The sequence below is a fragment of the Bufo gargarizans genome, chromosome 3 (assembly GCF_014858855.1).
Source record: "Bufo gargarizans isolate SCDJY-AF-19 chromosome 3, ASM1485885v1, whole genome shotgun sequence".
Taxonomy (NCBI): domain Eukaryota; kingdom Metazoa; phylum Chordata; class Amphibia; order Anura; family Bufonidae; genus Bufo; species Bufo gargarizans.
The window spans coordinates 499869524-499882460 of record NC_058082.1 but is presented as its reverse complement, the minus strand read 5'-3'; positions in this window follow the sequence as shown (position 1 = coordinate 499882460).

The window sequence follows — 12937 nt, the reverse complement described above, 5'->3', positions numbered from 1 at the left end:
GAGCGCTCTGAGCCCCACACAAGACTGGCTGATATAGCTCGGGCCTCACATGTGCACCAGAATGCTGCCTGTGGATGGAAATTAAGGCACATCCCCCCGTCTCATTCCTGGCTTGATTCTTTCAATCCCCATAAACGAGAGACAATCAGGCCTTCCATCATGTTCAGTGTTAACGTGTCGTGACACTGGTGTATCTCTGCCATTTTTTATGTCACCCACATGTTCTCCAATCCTCCTCCTTAGTTCTCTAATTGTCTTACCGACATATTCTTTCCCACACTCGCATGTAATCTTGTAGATTATTCCCATGCTTCTACAGTTAATGAAATCATTCACTGTATATATTTTACCCGTGTTGCTACTCCTAAATGTTTTTGCCTTGGTCATAAAGGGGCACGCCACGCATCCTCCACATCTAAAATTGCCACTAATGCCTCTTTTAAGCCATGTTTTTTTAGGGGCCGCTGGTGTGTAGTGGCTGTGCACTAAAAGGTCACAGATACTCCTGCCGCGCCTGTAGGTGATGCTGGGGTGCTCCTTTATGACCTTACAGATGTCTGGGTCCATCCGCAATACGTGCCAATGTTACGAGATGATATCTCTAATTGCGGAGGAGCAACCATTGTACGTGCTGATGAGACGGATCTCCCTGTTTTCTTTACATCCATTAGCCATGGGGACATCCTTTTGAGGGGTAAGAAGTGACACTCTGTCCCTATTAAGGGCCATCTGGTACGCTGGTGTCAGAACACCTGCCGGGTACCCCCGGTCAAGAAATCGGGTTCTCAAATCCTCGGCCTGTTTGATAAAATCCGAACGTCTGGAGCACTTCCTTCTTAATCGCAGGTATTGGCCCCGCGGTATTCCCTTCCTAAGGGGGTAAGGATGGCTACTCTCCCACCTCAGGAGGGAATTAGTGGAGGTCGGTTTACGATAGATAGAAGTCTCCACACACTGCAGCTCCACCATAAATTCATCTCTGAATACTATGGTATTCTCTCACCAGCCTAGTATGCTCGGCCGGATACCGCTATGCTTGGCTGAATATCGTGTGTGCTTGAGCACGATGCTCGAGTCAGTATTTTTAAATCTAATCTAGCCTCTATTTCTGAAAAGTTTCTGGCAGGGTTTGAACTCACAACCTTCTACATTACAGCCAATACGGTTAACCACTACACTATAGAGCTGAATGGCCAGTTACTAAAAAAAAAATAATCTGAGACTTCTGCTGTATAGGAATACTTACAGCAGAAGTCTCATATATATATTTTATATATATATATATATATATATATATATATATGTATATTATTTTTTTTAAAGCAACTGGCCATGCAGCTCTGGATAAGATTCTTGGCTGTAATGTAGAAGGTTGTGAGTTTGAATCCCACCAGGCTAAATTAGATTTAAATACACTGGATGTCCCCAAGCACTGACTCCATATATGGACATAGCTATATATGGAGTCAGAGCAGGGACTCCTAAGCCAAACTAGAGTCCTGACACCCTCCCCTCTTCAGAGCAGGGGGTGCATGGTTTAATGCTCTGGTGCTCCCATTGACTTCCATTGTGCTCGGGTGCTCTGTAGAGCACCCGAGCATCGGGAAGTGTTCTACTCTAGCACACAAGCACTTTTGTTTGTGACAAACTAAGCTCTACTGGCCTGGGTGTGGCAGAATAAAGGAAAAAGTGTAACACCGGCCACATCTTCCGGTGGACAAGGTGCAATGTGGGAAAATGCTGAGACCTCCAGTCTGAAGAAGAGGGGGTAGTGATATGTGGTGATGTGCACAGTAGATCTGGAAGGCGTGTACATCCCACCCAGATACCTCGACTGGGTGAGATAAATAAAATCCAAGCTGCAGGGGTTTCAGCAAAGCATTGTTTTCTGAGACAGTTTTGTCTACGTTTTGTTCTGGGCTGGATTTTATTTTGACTGGTGGATAGGTTTGGTAGTGGGATCTGCCAGTCCACACCCTTCCAGTACGCGTGTTGTCTTTTGCCAGAGGTGATTGCAGGTGAGGCCTGCTGTAATCAAGGAGGGATAAAACCAACCCTCTGTTTGTCAGTCTGAGGAGAGAAGTCTTAGAAAAAGAGGCTCTGGGTGGTCTCAGCCTGAAGGGCTCAGGGGCCACGAGGCTATGTGTAGCCCGATCTCTTCCCTGTTTGGACTTGTGTGAGCGGAACTGCTAAGGCCTGGACCTTGAGACCCTGTGAATAAGCTGTGCTTAGAGGTGTCAGGGAAAAGAACTGTGTATTAGTTAGAGACCAGAAGGGAAGGTGTTTATTTTTACTGCTAATGTTTGTGTGGGTGCTGAAGAACCAAAATAAAGCACCAGTTTGGAGATGAAATCCTGTTGTCTGTGAAGAAGTCTGTGATTGCGACCCCCTGAGAGAGAGCGATCCCTTACAATAGGTGGAGGGTGGTGGCATCCAGCAAGTGTCCATGCTAAAAGGGCACAAAGTTGTTGCTAGGGGCAACATAAAGTGAAAAGGCAAAAAAATTCTAAGGGCAACGACCTGAGAGAGTCGGTGCATCTCAATACTGCTTTGCTATGGTGTTGGAGTTAAATGGCCGGAAGCTTGTTTGTCCAGTGAAGATGTTGCAAATCTGGACACTTTTTGCTGTGTTGCAAGGGAATCTTGCGGAGAGCCCCAGTGAAAGAGACTGACTTGTGAAGAATGTTTTTTTTTTTGGGGGTCACTATGAAACCCTAATTGGAATGTGCTGCGGCTTGGTGGAGCTCATTTGATCAGGAGCTCTGACCAAACATGTGAGACATCCTGCGAGTTGGGGATTAGGGGAGTCGAGCTGGGGGTCATTCTAGATTCCCGCAAACAAGTGTCTTGGGTCATGCCCGAAGTTCTGGACTTTCTGAAGGGGTGGCCAGAGACAGATACCAATGTGTCTCTGACCTTTGTAATGGACCCTGCCTCTGTACAGTGGGAGCTCTTAAAATGTGAGACCCTGAGGGTGGAAGTCATACTGGGCAGAGACTTTCCATTGTTTTGGCAGCTGTGGAGTGGAGTAGGTGCTTCAAATTGTGCGGCTGGAGAATCAAAGGAAAGGTATTCAGAGTGTGTGCCTCATTGTCTGGAAAAAGACTGGATTTAAGGTCAAGGTGTTTCCTATGGCAACCACTGCATTGAGTAGACTGCATGTGATCGTGGCGCCAGGAACCCAGGGCAGGATGTTCCCAAGATCCAGAAGAAAAAGAAGAAGATCCAGGAGAAGGACCTGGGGGGAGATGTACTTGGAGCACCCTCATCTCCTGGTACTGCCAAATCTGTGACGTCAATGGGTAAGAGCGTTCCTGTTATTGTTTGAGTAGCAGACAAAGTGACAGTGAGCACGGCTCTGGAGGTTGGGCTGACCAGTGGCCTGGTACCTCAGAAGCCATGAACTGTGGTGTGAGCAGGTAGGTGTTAAGACACCGGGACACTGGTAGCTGGGGACTATGTGTTGGACAAAATGCTAAGTGTGTGGGACATTCAGGGGGATAGCAAGAACTATCCTGTGGCCCCTCTCTGAGTGTGAGACTCCAGTGGGAACTGGGACTTGGAATTGCAAATACGGTCATGAATGAAGTAATGTTGGGCCGCGATTTCCCCTTGTTCTGGGAGTCGTGGGGAAATTGAAACACTTCTGCAGCAAGTGACGAACCTTCTGCAGAACTGGTGCCTATCCCTTTAAATGAAGGTGTGAGTGAAATGACCATTGAAAACAATGGTGCAGATAAGATGCAAAGTGATCATGTCAAATTAACTGAATTGCATAATGAAAATGTGGAGTTATCTTATGATGATGATGACAACCCTTTTCCTTTGTAGGTTGTGATGGAGGAAGAAGTTCCCCTGTTGTTAAAAATGTATAGGATTTAGAAATGCTGATTGATAATGTTGGTAGTACAGAGCTGAGGGAGCTCACTGTAGAAAATCTACAGGAAAGTGTGGCAGTGTTAGAGGGTGTACCACACGTACCAGGTGCGGATAAGCAGTCTCCACAATGTTCTATGGTTAGTGATCTCGGGTGCAGGGTTGATGAAAATGAATTATACGCCACAAAGGTTGCCAAGTTGCACTTACAAGTTGAAGCTACCCTACAAGCTATGAGGGCACAGTTTGAGAGAGATCTGCAAGGACGTGATGAGCAGAGTGAAGACAAGAAGATACAACTTGTCAGACAAGTAAAAGACATTGTTTGTTGGCTGTAGCAGCTAGAAAGAAGCTCGAGATGGATCTAAAAGACTTGGGACAAATGGACTCTGCAAACAAAAATAGAGAAGAAGCCATCAAACAACTGTGTAAATTGCAGGCGCAAATGAAGGATTACCAGAGAGAGTTGGTAGACACTAGAGCATCCAGGGATGATATTTTAAGTCATTTTAAAGAAAATGAAATGAAACTTAAATGTCTGGAGGCAGAGAGCATCCATATGCAGGAGAAGCTTTCTCTGGCAGAGTGTGCCAAAAGACAAGCCCTACAGGAAAGAGATAAATTGGCCAACGACAGACTGAGAAAGGCTATTCTCCAAATTGACCAGGTGAATTCTGTTCTGAATGCAGTATGTATTAATGTTCAGATGAATGAGAATGCCCGTCAGCAATTGGATGGACAAAACAGGGAGTTAAAAACAAAATTGTAAGAATTGACAAGCCCTGTTAACTCCAAATTCAAAGAGGTAGATGGTCGGCACTCAATCTAGTGTGCGCCGACATGGGAAGGAGAGGAACTCCACGAAACAATGTAACAGATTCCCAGCGGACGCTCGTTCTATACAATTCATATTATTTTTATTTCAGATAAGTATACAAGTATAAGGACGCGCTTCGGCCCGTCCAGCCTTCGTCAGCTAACATACTAGACTAGTTTACAATCTTAAATACAATTTCCCTCTCATGTGTGATGACGTCAGTCGCCCACAATGGGCAGTAATCTAGGAAATTCCATCAGATGTCAAACAAACTAACCAGACCAAATAGATAAACATAACCAGCATATATACACACAACAGAATACAAAAATACACAAATACAAAAATATAAAGATACCGCTAACTTGCTGTGAAAGAAATGATCAAAATAAATAAGATAATCTAGCAAATACAACCTTATATCAAATGTATGGCTTGGTGAATGGTGTCTAAACCAAGGGTTTGGCTTTGTGTCTCATGTTATCTCTCGTTGGAATGAAAAAGAACTGTGCAAGAAAGATGGTTTGCATCTTTCTCTCAAGGGAACGAATGTCCTCAGTGAACAGTTCAAAGTATTTGCTAAGGAGCATTTAAACTAGGAAAGGGGGGGGGGCAAAAGAATGATAATCCAGCAGTCCGACTGCCCCCCGCAACAATGCCAGAAGATGCCAGTAGCACATAGGTTAAGAAATGACAAGCTCAGAGTCTTATCTACAAATCTTTGCAGTTTAGGGAATAAGATCAATGAACTTGAGTGTATAATGGCATCTGAGAATAAAGATTTAGTGGCTGTTACTGAGACATGGTTCAAAGGGAGTAATGACTGGGATATAATAATACCAGGGTTCTCTCTATATAGGAAAGACAGGGAAGGCAAAAAAGGAGTGTGGCCCTGTATGTGAAAGATAGCATAAAATATAATTTAATACATGTTAGCGAGACCAATTTAGTCAGTTTGGGTTACGTTGCAGCTTGATAATCATAAGTTAACTCATGTAGGTGTGATATATAGACCACCTGGCCAAGTCAAATAATTAGATGATCTACTAGTTGAAGAAATAGCTAAAATGACATTGAAAGTTGAAGTTATCATTATGGGAGACTTAAATCCTTCTGATATAAACTGTAAAACCAAAATAGCTAGTTCTGCCAGGAGTACAGATATTCTAAATTCCCTACTGGGATTATCTCTACAGAAAGTAGTTGAGGAGTCAACCCGGAAGGAGGCCATTTTAGATTTAGTATTCACAAATGGGAATTTGGTATCTGATATTACTGTAGGGGAATGCTTGGGGTCTAGTGATAACCAGTCAGTGTGGTTTACTATAAGTACAGTGACTGAGTCACACCACACAAAAACTGACTTGAAAATTTGATTAGTGGTATACAAGTCCCTATCAGATTGGAACAGTTTCAATGGAGTCCAGGAGAAATGGGACAACTTAAAAGTGGCACTATTAAAGGCAACAGATAATTGCATTAGGTTAGTCAGTAAAAGCAAAAGGAAAAGACCACTGTGGTACTCAGCAGAAGTGGCCAAAATCATTAAAAACTAAAAGATAGCATTTACTTTATAAAAAAATAAAATAAATGAGGATGACAGGGAAATGTATAAGATTAGGCAGAGAGAGGCCAAGCAAGTTATAAGAGCTTCTAAAGCGCAGGCAGAAGAGAAATTATCTCAGTCAGTGAAAAAAGGTGATAAGACATTCTTCAGATACGCAAATGAAAAAAGGAAACTAAAACATGGAATTACCAAATTAAAAACAAAAGAAGGAAAATGGAAGAAGATAAATAACTAGCTGACTGCCTCAATGAATACTTCTGTTCAGTTTTTACAAAGGAAAATGAAGGAAGACTAATGAATCTTTTGATGTATGTGTCTTTACAGAGGAAGAGGTTCTAAGTCAGCTGTCTAAAATTAATACAAATAAGTCCCATGGGCCTGATGGGATACACCCAAAGCTATTAAAAGGGCTTAGCGGTGAACTAGCAAAACCATTAACAGATTTATTTAACCAATCACTGGTAACAAGAGTCGTCCCAAAATATTGGAAATTAGCAAATGTGCCCATTCAAAAGAAAGGTAGTAGGGAGGAATCGGGCAACTATAGGCCAGTAAGCCTGACATCAATAGTGAGGAAATTAATGGAAACCATACTTAAGGAGAGGATTGTGGAACATCTAAAATTCTGTGTATTAAAAGATGAAAAACAGCATGGGTTTACTTCAGGGAGATCATGTCAAACTAATCTTACAGATTTTTTTGATTGGGTGACTAAAATAATAGATGGCGGAGGTGCAGTAGACATTGCTTATCTAGACTTTAGTAAGGCTTTTTATACTGTCCCACATAGAAGGCTTATCAATAAGTTGCAGTCTTTGTGCTTGGACTCCCATATTGTTGAATGGATTAGGCAGTGGCTGAGGGACAGACAACAGAGGGTTGTAGTCAATAGAGTATATTCAGACCAAGGTCTTGTTACCAGTGGAGTACCTTAGGGATCTGTTCTGGGACCCATATTGTTTAATATCTTTATCAGCAAAATTGCAGAAGGCCTCGGTGGTAAGGTGTGTTATTTTGCTGATGACACAAAGATTTGTAACAGGATTGATGTTCCTGGAGGGATACACCAAATGGAAAAGGATTTAGGAAAACTAGAGGAATGGTCAAAAATCTCGCAACTAAAATGTAATGTTGATAATTTGCATTTTGTGAAAAGGTTCAATATTCTAGGCTCAAAGTGTCACACTCTAGTCAGCTAATTAATCTATACCCCCTGAGCAAAGAGTACCTCAGAATTGTGACTTTGGGGTTTCATAAACTGTAAGCCATAATCATCCAAATTATAACAAATAAAGGCTTGAAATATCTCGCTTTGCATGTAATGAGTCTTTCTCATATGTTAGTTTCACCTTTTAAGTTGCATTACTGAAATAAATGAACTTTGCACGATATTCTAATATTAGTTTCACCTGTACAGTCCTAACCTCAGTATCTGAGGAAAGGGATTTAGGGGTCATTATTTCAGAAGACTTAGGCTGAATGCACACGGCCATGAAACACGGGCTGGATTCCTGCTGAGAGCAGGAGTAAACGGCGTCATTGGTTGCTATGACGCCGTGCGCTTCCTGCTGCCGCCGCAGTACAGTGATGCACTGGTATGATTTATACCATTCGGCCTTAAAAGGTAGGCAGACAATGTCATAGAGCAGCAGAAAATGCTAGCAGAATGCTTGGGTGTATAGGGAGAGGAATTACCAGTAGAAAAAGGGAGGTGATCATGCCGCTCTACAGAGCACTAGTGAGACCTCATTTGGAGTATTTTGCTCAGTACTGGAGACCATATCTCCAGAAGGATATTGATACTTTGGAGAGAGTTCAGAGAGCTACTAAACTAGTACATGGATTGCAGGATAAAACTTACCAGGAAAGATTAAAGGACCTTAACATGTATAGCTTGGAAGAAAGACGAGACAGAGGGGATGTGATAGAAACTTTTAAATACATAAAGGGAATCAACAAGGTAAAAGAGGAGAGAATATTTAAAAGAAGGAAAACTGCTACAAGAGGACATAGTTTTAAATTAGAGGGGCAAAGGTTTAAAAGTAATATCAGGAAGTATTACTTTACTGAGAGAGTAGTGGATGCATGGAATAGCCTTCCTGCAGAAGTGGTAGCTGTAAATACAGTGAAGGAGTTTAAGCATGCATGGGATAGGCATAAGGCCATCCTTCATATAAGATAGGGCCAAGGGCTATTTATAGTACTTAGTATATTGGGCAGACTAGATGGGCCAAATGGTTCTTATCTGCCGACACATTCTATGTTTCTATGTTTCTAAATGGGCAACCTCATATTTCCTATTCAATCCTCTGGGTTGTAATGTTCCCAGGGTACGAATCCAATAAGCTTCTCTACATGATAGTTGGCTTTTAATATCACCACCTCTTCTCTGTCTTTTAACTTGCTCCAGCACTTGAAACCTGAGCTGGGAAATGGAATGGTGGGAGCTATGAAAATGGGCTGGTAAAGGTAGTAACAAATTACCAGTAATGTACGTATATTGGACTTATGCTTGCAAATCCGATCCCTCACTGGTTGTATGGTTTCAACAATGTAACACAAGCCACAAGGACATTTAATCAAATAAATCACATTGGTAGATTCACAGGTAAAGAAGCCTCTGTTGTTGAAGGCTCTGCCTGTATGTGGATGGTGAAAACATTCTGCCTTAATTATATGCGAGCACTGTGCACAATGCAAACAAGGATAGGTACCATTTCTCTGGCTACCTATTGTCCTCTGACGAGGAGTCACTTTCATACCTTCATAGTGCCTATATCGGCTAGTGCATATATCAGTATGAACTGAAGTTTTTGAGTTATAAACTGGTCTTTGACTCTATACTGCGTCTATTTGTCCTGACTTCCAGAGCGAGTCCCCATACTACCTATTGTCCTCTGAGGAGGAGTCACTTTCATAGTACCTACAGTACAGACCAAATGTTTGGACACACCTTCTCATTCAAGAGTTTTCTTTATTTTCATGACTATGAAAATTGTAGATTTACACTGAAGGCATCAAAACTATGAATTAACACATGTGGAATTATATACATAACAAAGAAGTGTGAAACAACTGAAAATATGTCATATTCTAGGTTCTTCAAAGTAGCCACCTTTTGCTTTGATTACTGCTTTGCACACTCTTGGCATTCTCTTGATGATCTTCAAGAGGTAGTCACCTGAAATGTTTTTCACTTCACAGGTGTGCCCTGTCAGGTTTAATAGGTGGGATTTCTTGCCTTATAAATGGGGTTGGGACCATCAGTTGCATTGTGGAGAAGTCAGGTGGATACACAGCTGATAGTCCTATTGAATAGACTGTTAGAATTTGTTTTATGGCAAGAAAAAAGCAGCTAAGAAAAGAAAAACAAGTGGCCATCATTACTTTAAGAAATGAAGGTCAGTCAGTCCGAAAAATTGGGAAAACTTTGAAAGTGTCCCCAAGTGCAGTCACAAAAAACATCAAGTGCTACAAAGAAACTGGCTCACATGCGGACCGCCCCAAGAAAGGAAGACCAAGAGTCATCTCTGCTGCGGAGAATAAGTTCATCCGAGTCACCAGCCTCAGGAATCGCAGGTTAACAGCAGCTCAGATTAGAGACCAGGTCAATGCCACACAGAGTTCTAGCAGCAGACACATCTCTAGAACAACTGTTAAGAGGCCTTCATGGTAGAATATCTGCTAGGAAACCACTGCTAAGGGCAGGCAACAAGCAGAAGAGACTTGTTTGGGTTAAAGAACACAAGGAATGAACATTAGACCAGTGGAAATCTGTGCTTTGGTCTGATGAGTCCAAATTTGGGATCTTTGGTTCCAGCCACCGTGTCTTTGGGCGACGCAGAAAAAGTGAACGGATGGACTCTACATGCCTGGTTCCCACCATGAAGCATGGAGGAGGAGGTGTGATGGTGTGGGGGTGCTTTGCTGGTGACACTGTTGGGGATTTATTCAAAATTGAAGGCATACTGAACCAGCATGGATACCACAGCATCTTGCAGCGGCATGCTATTCCATCCGGTTTGCGTTTAGTTGGACCATCATTTATTTTTCAACAGGACAATGACCCCAAACACACCTCCAGGTTGTGTAAGGGCTATTTGACCATAAAGGAGAGTGATGGGGTGCTGCGCCAGATGACCTGGCCTCCACAGTCACCGGACCTGAACTCAATCGAGATGGTTTGGGATGAGCTGGACCGCAGAGTGAAGGCAAAAGGGCCAACAAGTGCTAAGCATCTCTGGGAACTCCTTCAAGACTGTTGGAAGACCATTTCAGGTGACTACCTCTTGAAGCTCATTAAGAGAATGCCAAGAGTGTGCAAAGCAGTAATCAAAGCAAAAGGTGGCTACTTTGAAGAACCTAGAATATGACATATTTTCAGTTGTTTCACACTTTTTTGTTATGTATATAATTCCACATGTGTTAATTGATAGTTTTGATGTCTTCCGTGTGAATCTACAATTTTCATAGTCATGAAAATAAAGAAAACTCTTCGAATGAGAAGGTGTGTCCAAACTTTTGGTCTGTACTGTATATCGGCATGAACTAGTTGGTCATGGTAACTTGTATTCCGCTTATTACAAATCAACAAATTATTTTTAAATTCTATTATCTGCAAGTATGATCTATTTAATAGCGGACAACGGTTTGGAAACAGCATTAAGAGGATAGCTGTATGTGTATTAGACTCCTATTATGTACAACATACAATAGACAACCAAACAAAGGCTGTATGCAAAAGCCAGGTATGCGCAAGCCATCAATCGATCCATGAGACAGATGACAGGCTTAGTCAGCATACCTTACAATGGCAGCCTTGTGCATTTTGAGATATTCCAAACCACCTCTCATCTGACTGAGAACCAGTAAAACTCAAAGTTATTTTGCATCTCGGGTGCTCGGCCAAGCACACAAATATAGCAATGTGTTCGGGCCGAACACCCGAATACTTTGGGGCTCGCTCATAACTAGAATTCACTCATTTTATTGTCAATTACTCCCAGAGATGCATAATGGTGGACCACTGTAGAAATGTTATTCTTAATCCGAAACACTAGATCATTATCCAATATCATATACGTATCAGCATCTGACAGTTGGCACATCACCTCCTTAACATAATTCATTTTGTCCATAATAACCAAAGATCCCCCCTTGTCTGCTGGCTTAGTTATTAAGCTCTTATCCTCCATCAAAGAGTGAATAGTTTGTTTATCCTGCGAGGTTACATTGTGTGTCATGTGAAGCTCTCCTCTTCTAATAGATGTGATGCGCCAACTGTCAGATGCTGATACGTATATGATATTGGATAATGATCCAGTTTCTGGTTAAGAATAACATTTCTACAGCGGTCCATCATTATGCATCTTTGGGAGTGATTGACGATAAAATGTGTGAATTCCTAATTAAATCAATCACCAGTGACCCTTGTGCTCCATAAGGTGCATAAGACTCTTATGGACCCACCGGGACACCCTATAGTGGCGTCTGTTAATTCTGTCTTATCTCAGCTATAGTTTTGGAGAAAATATTAACACCATTGGTGTTATTGGAGAAAATATTAACACCATTGCTGTTATGTGAAGCTCTCCTCTTCTAATAGACCAGCACCAATACATAGAGGGTGAGTGGAGCGTTGGCAGAGGTGGATATGTTGATACCTATATGATATTGGATAATGATCCAGTTTCGGATTAAAATGTCTACAGTGGTCCACCATTATGCATCTTTGGGAGTAATTGACGATAAAATGTGTGAATTCCTGATTATTCAATCACCAGTGACCCTTGTGCTCCCTAAGGTGCATAAGTCTTTTATGGACAGACCGGGACACCCTATAGTGGCATGTGTTAATTCTAGCTTATGTCCGTTAGCTATGGTTTTGGAGAAAATATTAACACCATTGGTGAAGGAAACGGCATCCTTTCTTCTTGACACATGACATTTCCTTAAAATAAAAGAATTAAGAAGGATTCCTAAAGATAGCTTGTTGGTCACGATTGATGTGGTTAGCCTCTACACCTCCATCGATCATGATGGGGGAGTAGAAGCAGTATCGTGATTGCTAAATTCTAGTGAATTTACCAATATACAGCAGGAATTTTTGTTGAAGTTATTACATTTGGTACTGTTTGAAAATTATTTTCTGTTTGGAGATGTATTTTATTTACAGCGACGTGGGACCGCGATGGGCTCAATGTGGCCCCGCCCTACGCAAATGTGTTTATGTCATCGTTTGTATATGACGATTTACTTTACCAGGAGAATGCTCTATTATGGAAGAGATACATAGATTTTTTTTTTTGCGTGTGGGCGAGGCCACTCGAGTCCCTCTTAAAGAGGACCTTTCACTACTCTACAAATGAAAAACTAACTATACCTGTGGGCAGAGCGGCGCCCAGGGGTCCCCCTGCACTTACTAGTAAGTCTGGGCGCCGCTCCGTTCGCCCGGTATAGGCTCCGGTGTCTGCGCTCCCTCTGACTGTTTTCTTGTAGGAGGCGTGTCCCTTGCTGCACTGCTGGCCAATCGCAGCGCACAGCTCATAGCCAGGCTATGAGCTGTGCGCTGCGATTGGCCAGCAGTGCAGCAAGGGACACGCCTCCTACAAGAAAACAGTCAGAGGGAGCGCAGACACCGGAGCCTATACCGGGCGAACGGAGCGGCGCCCAGACTT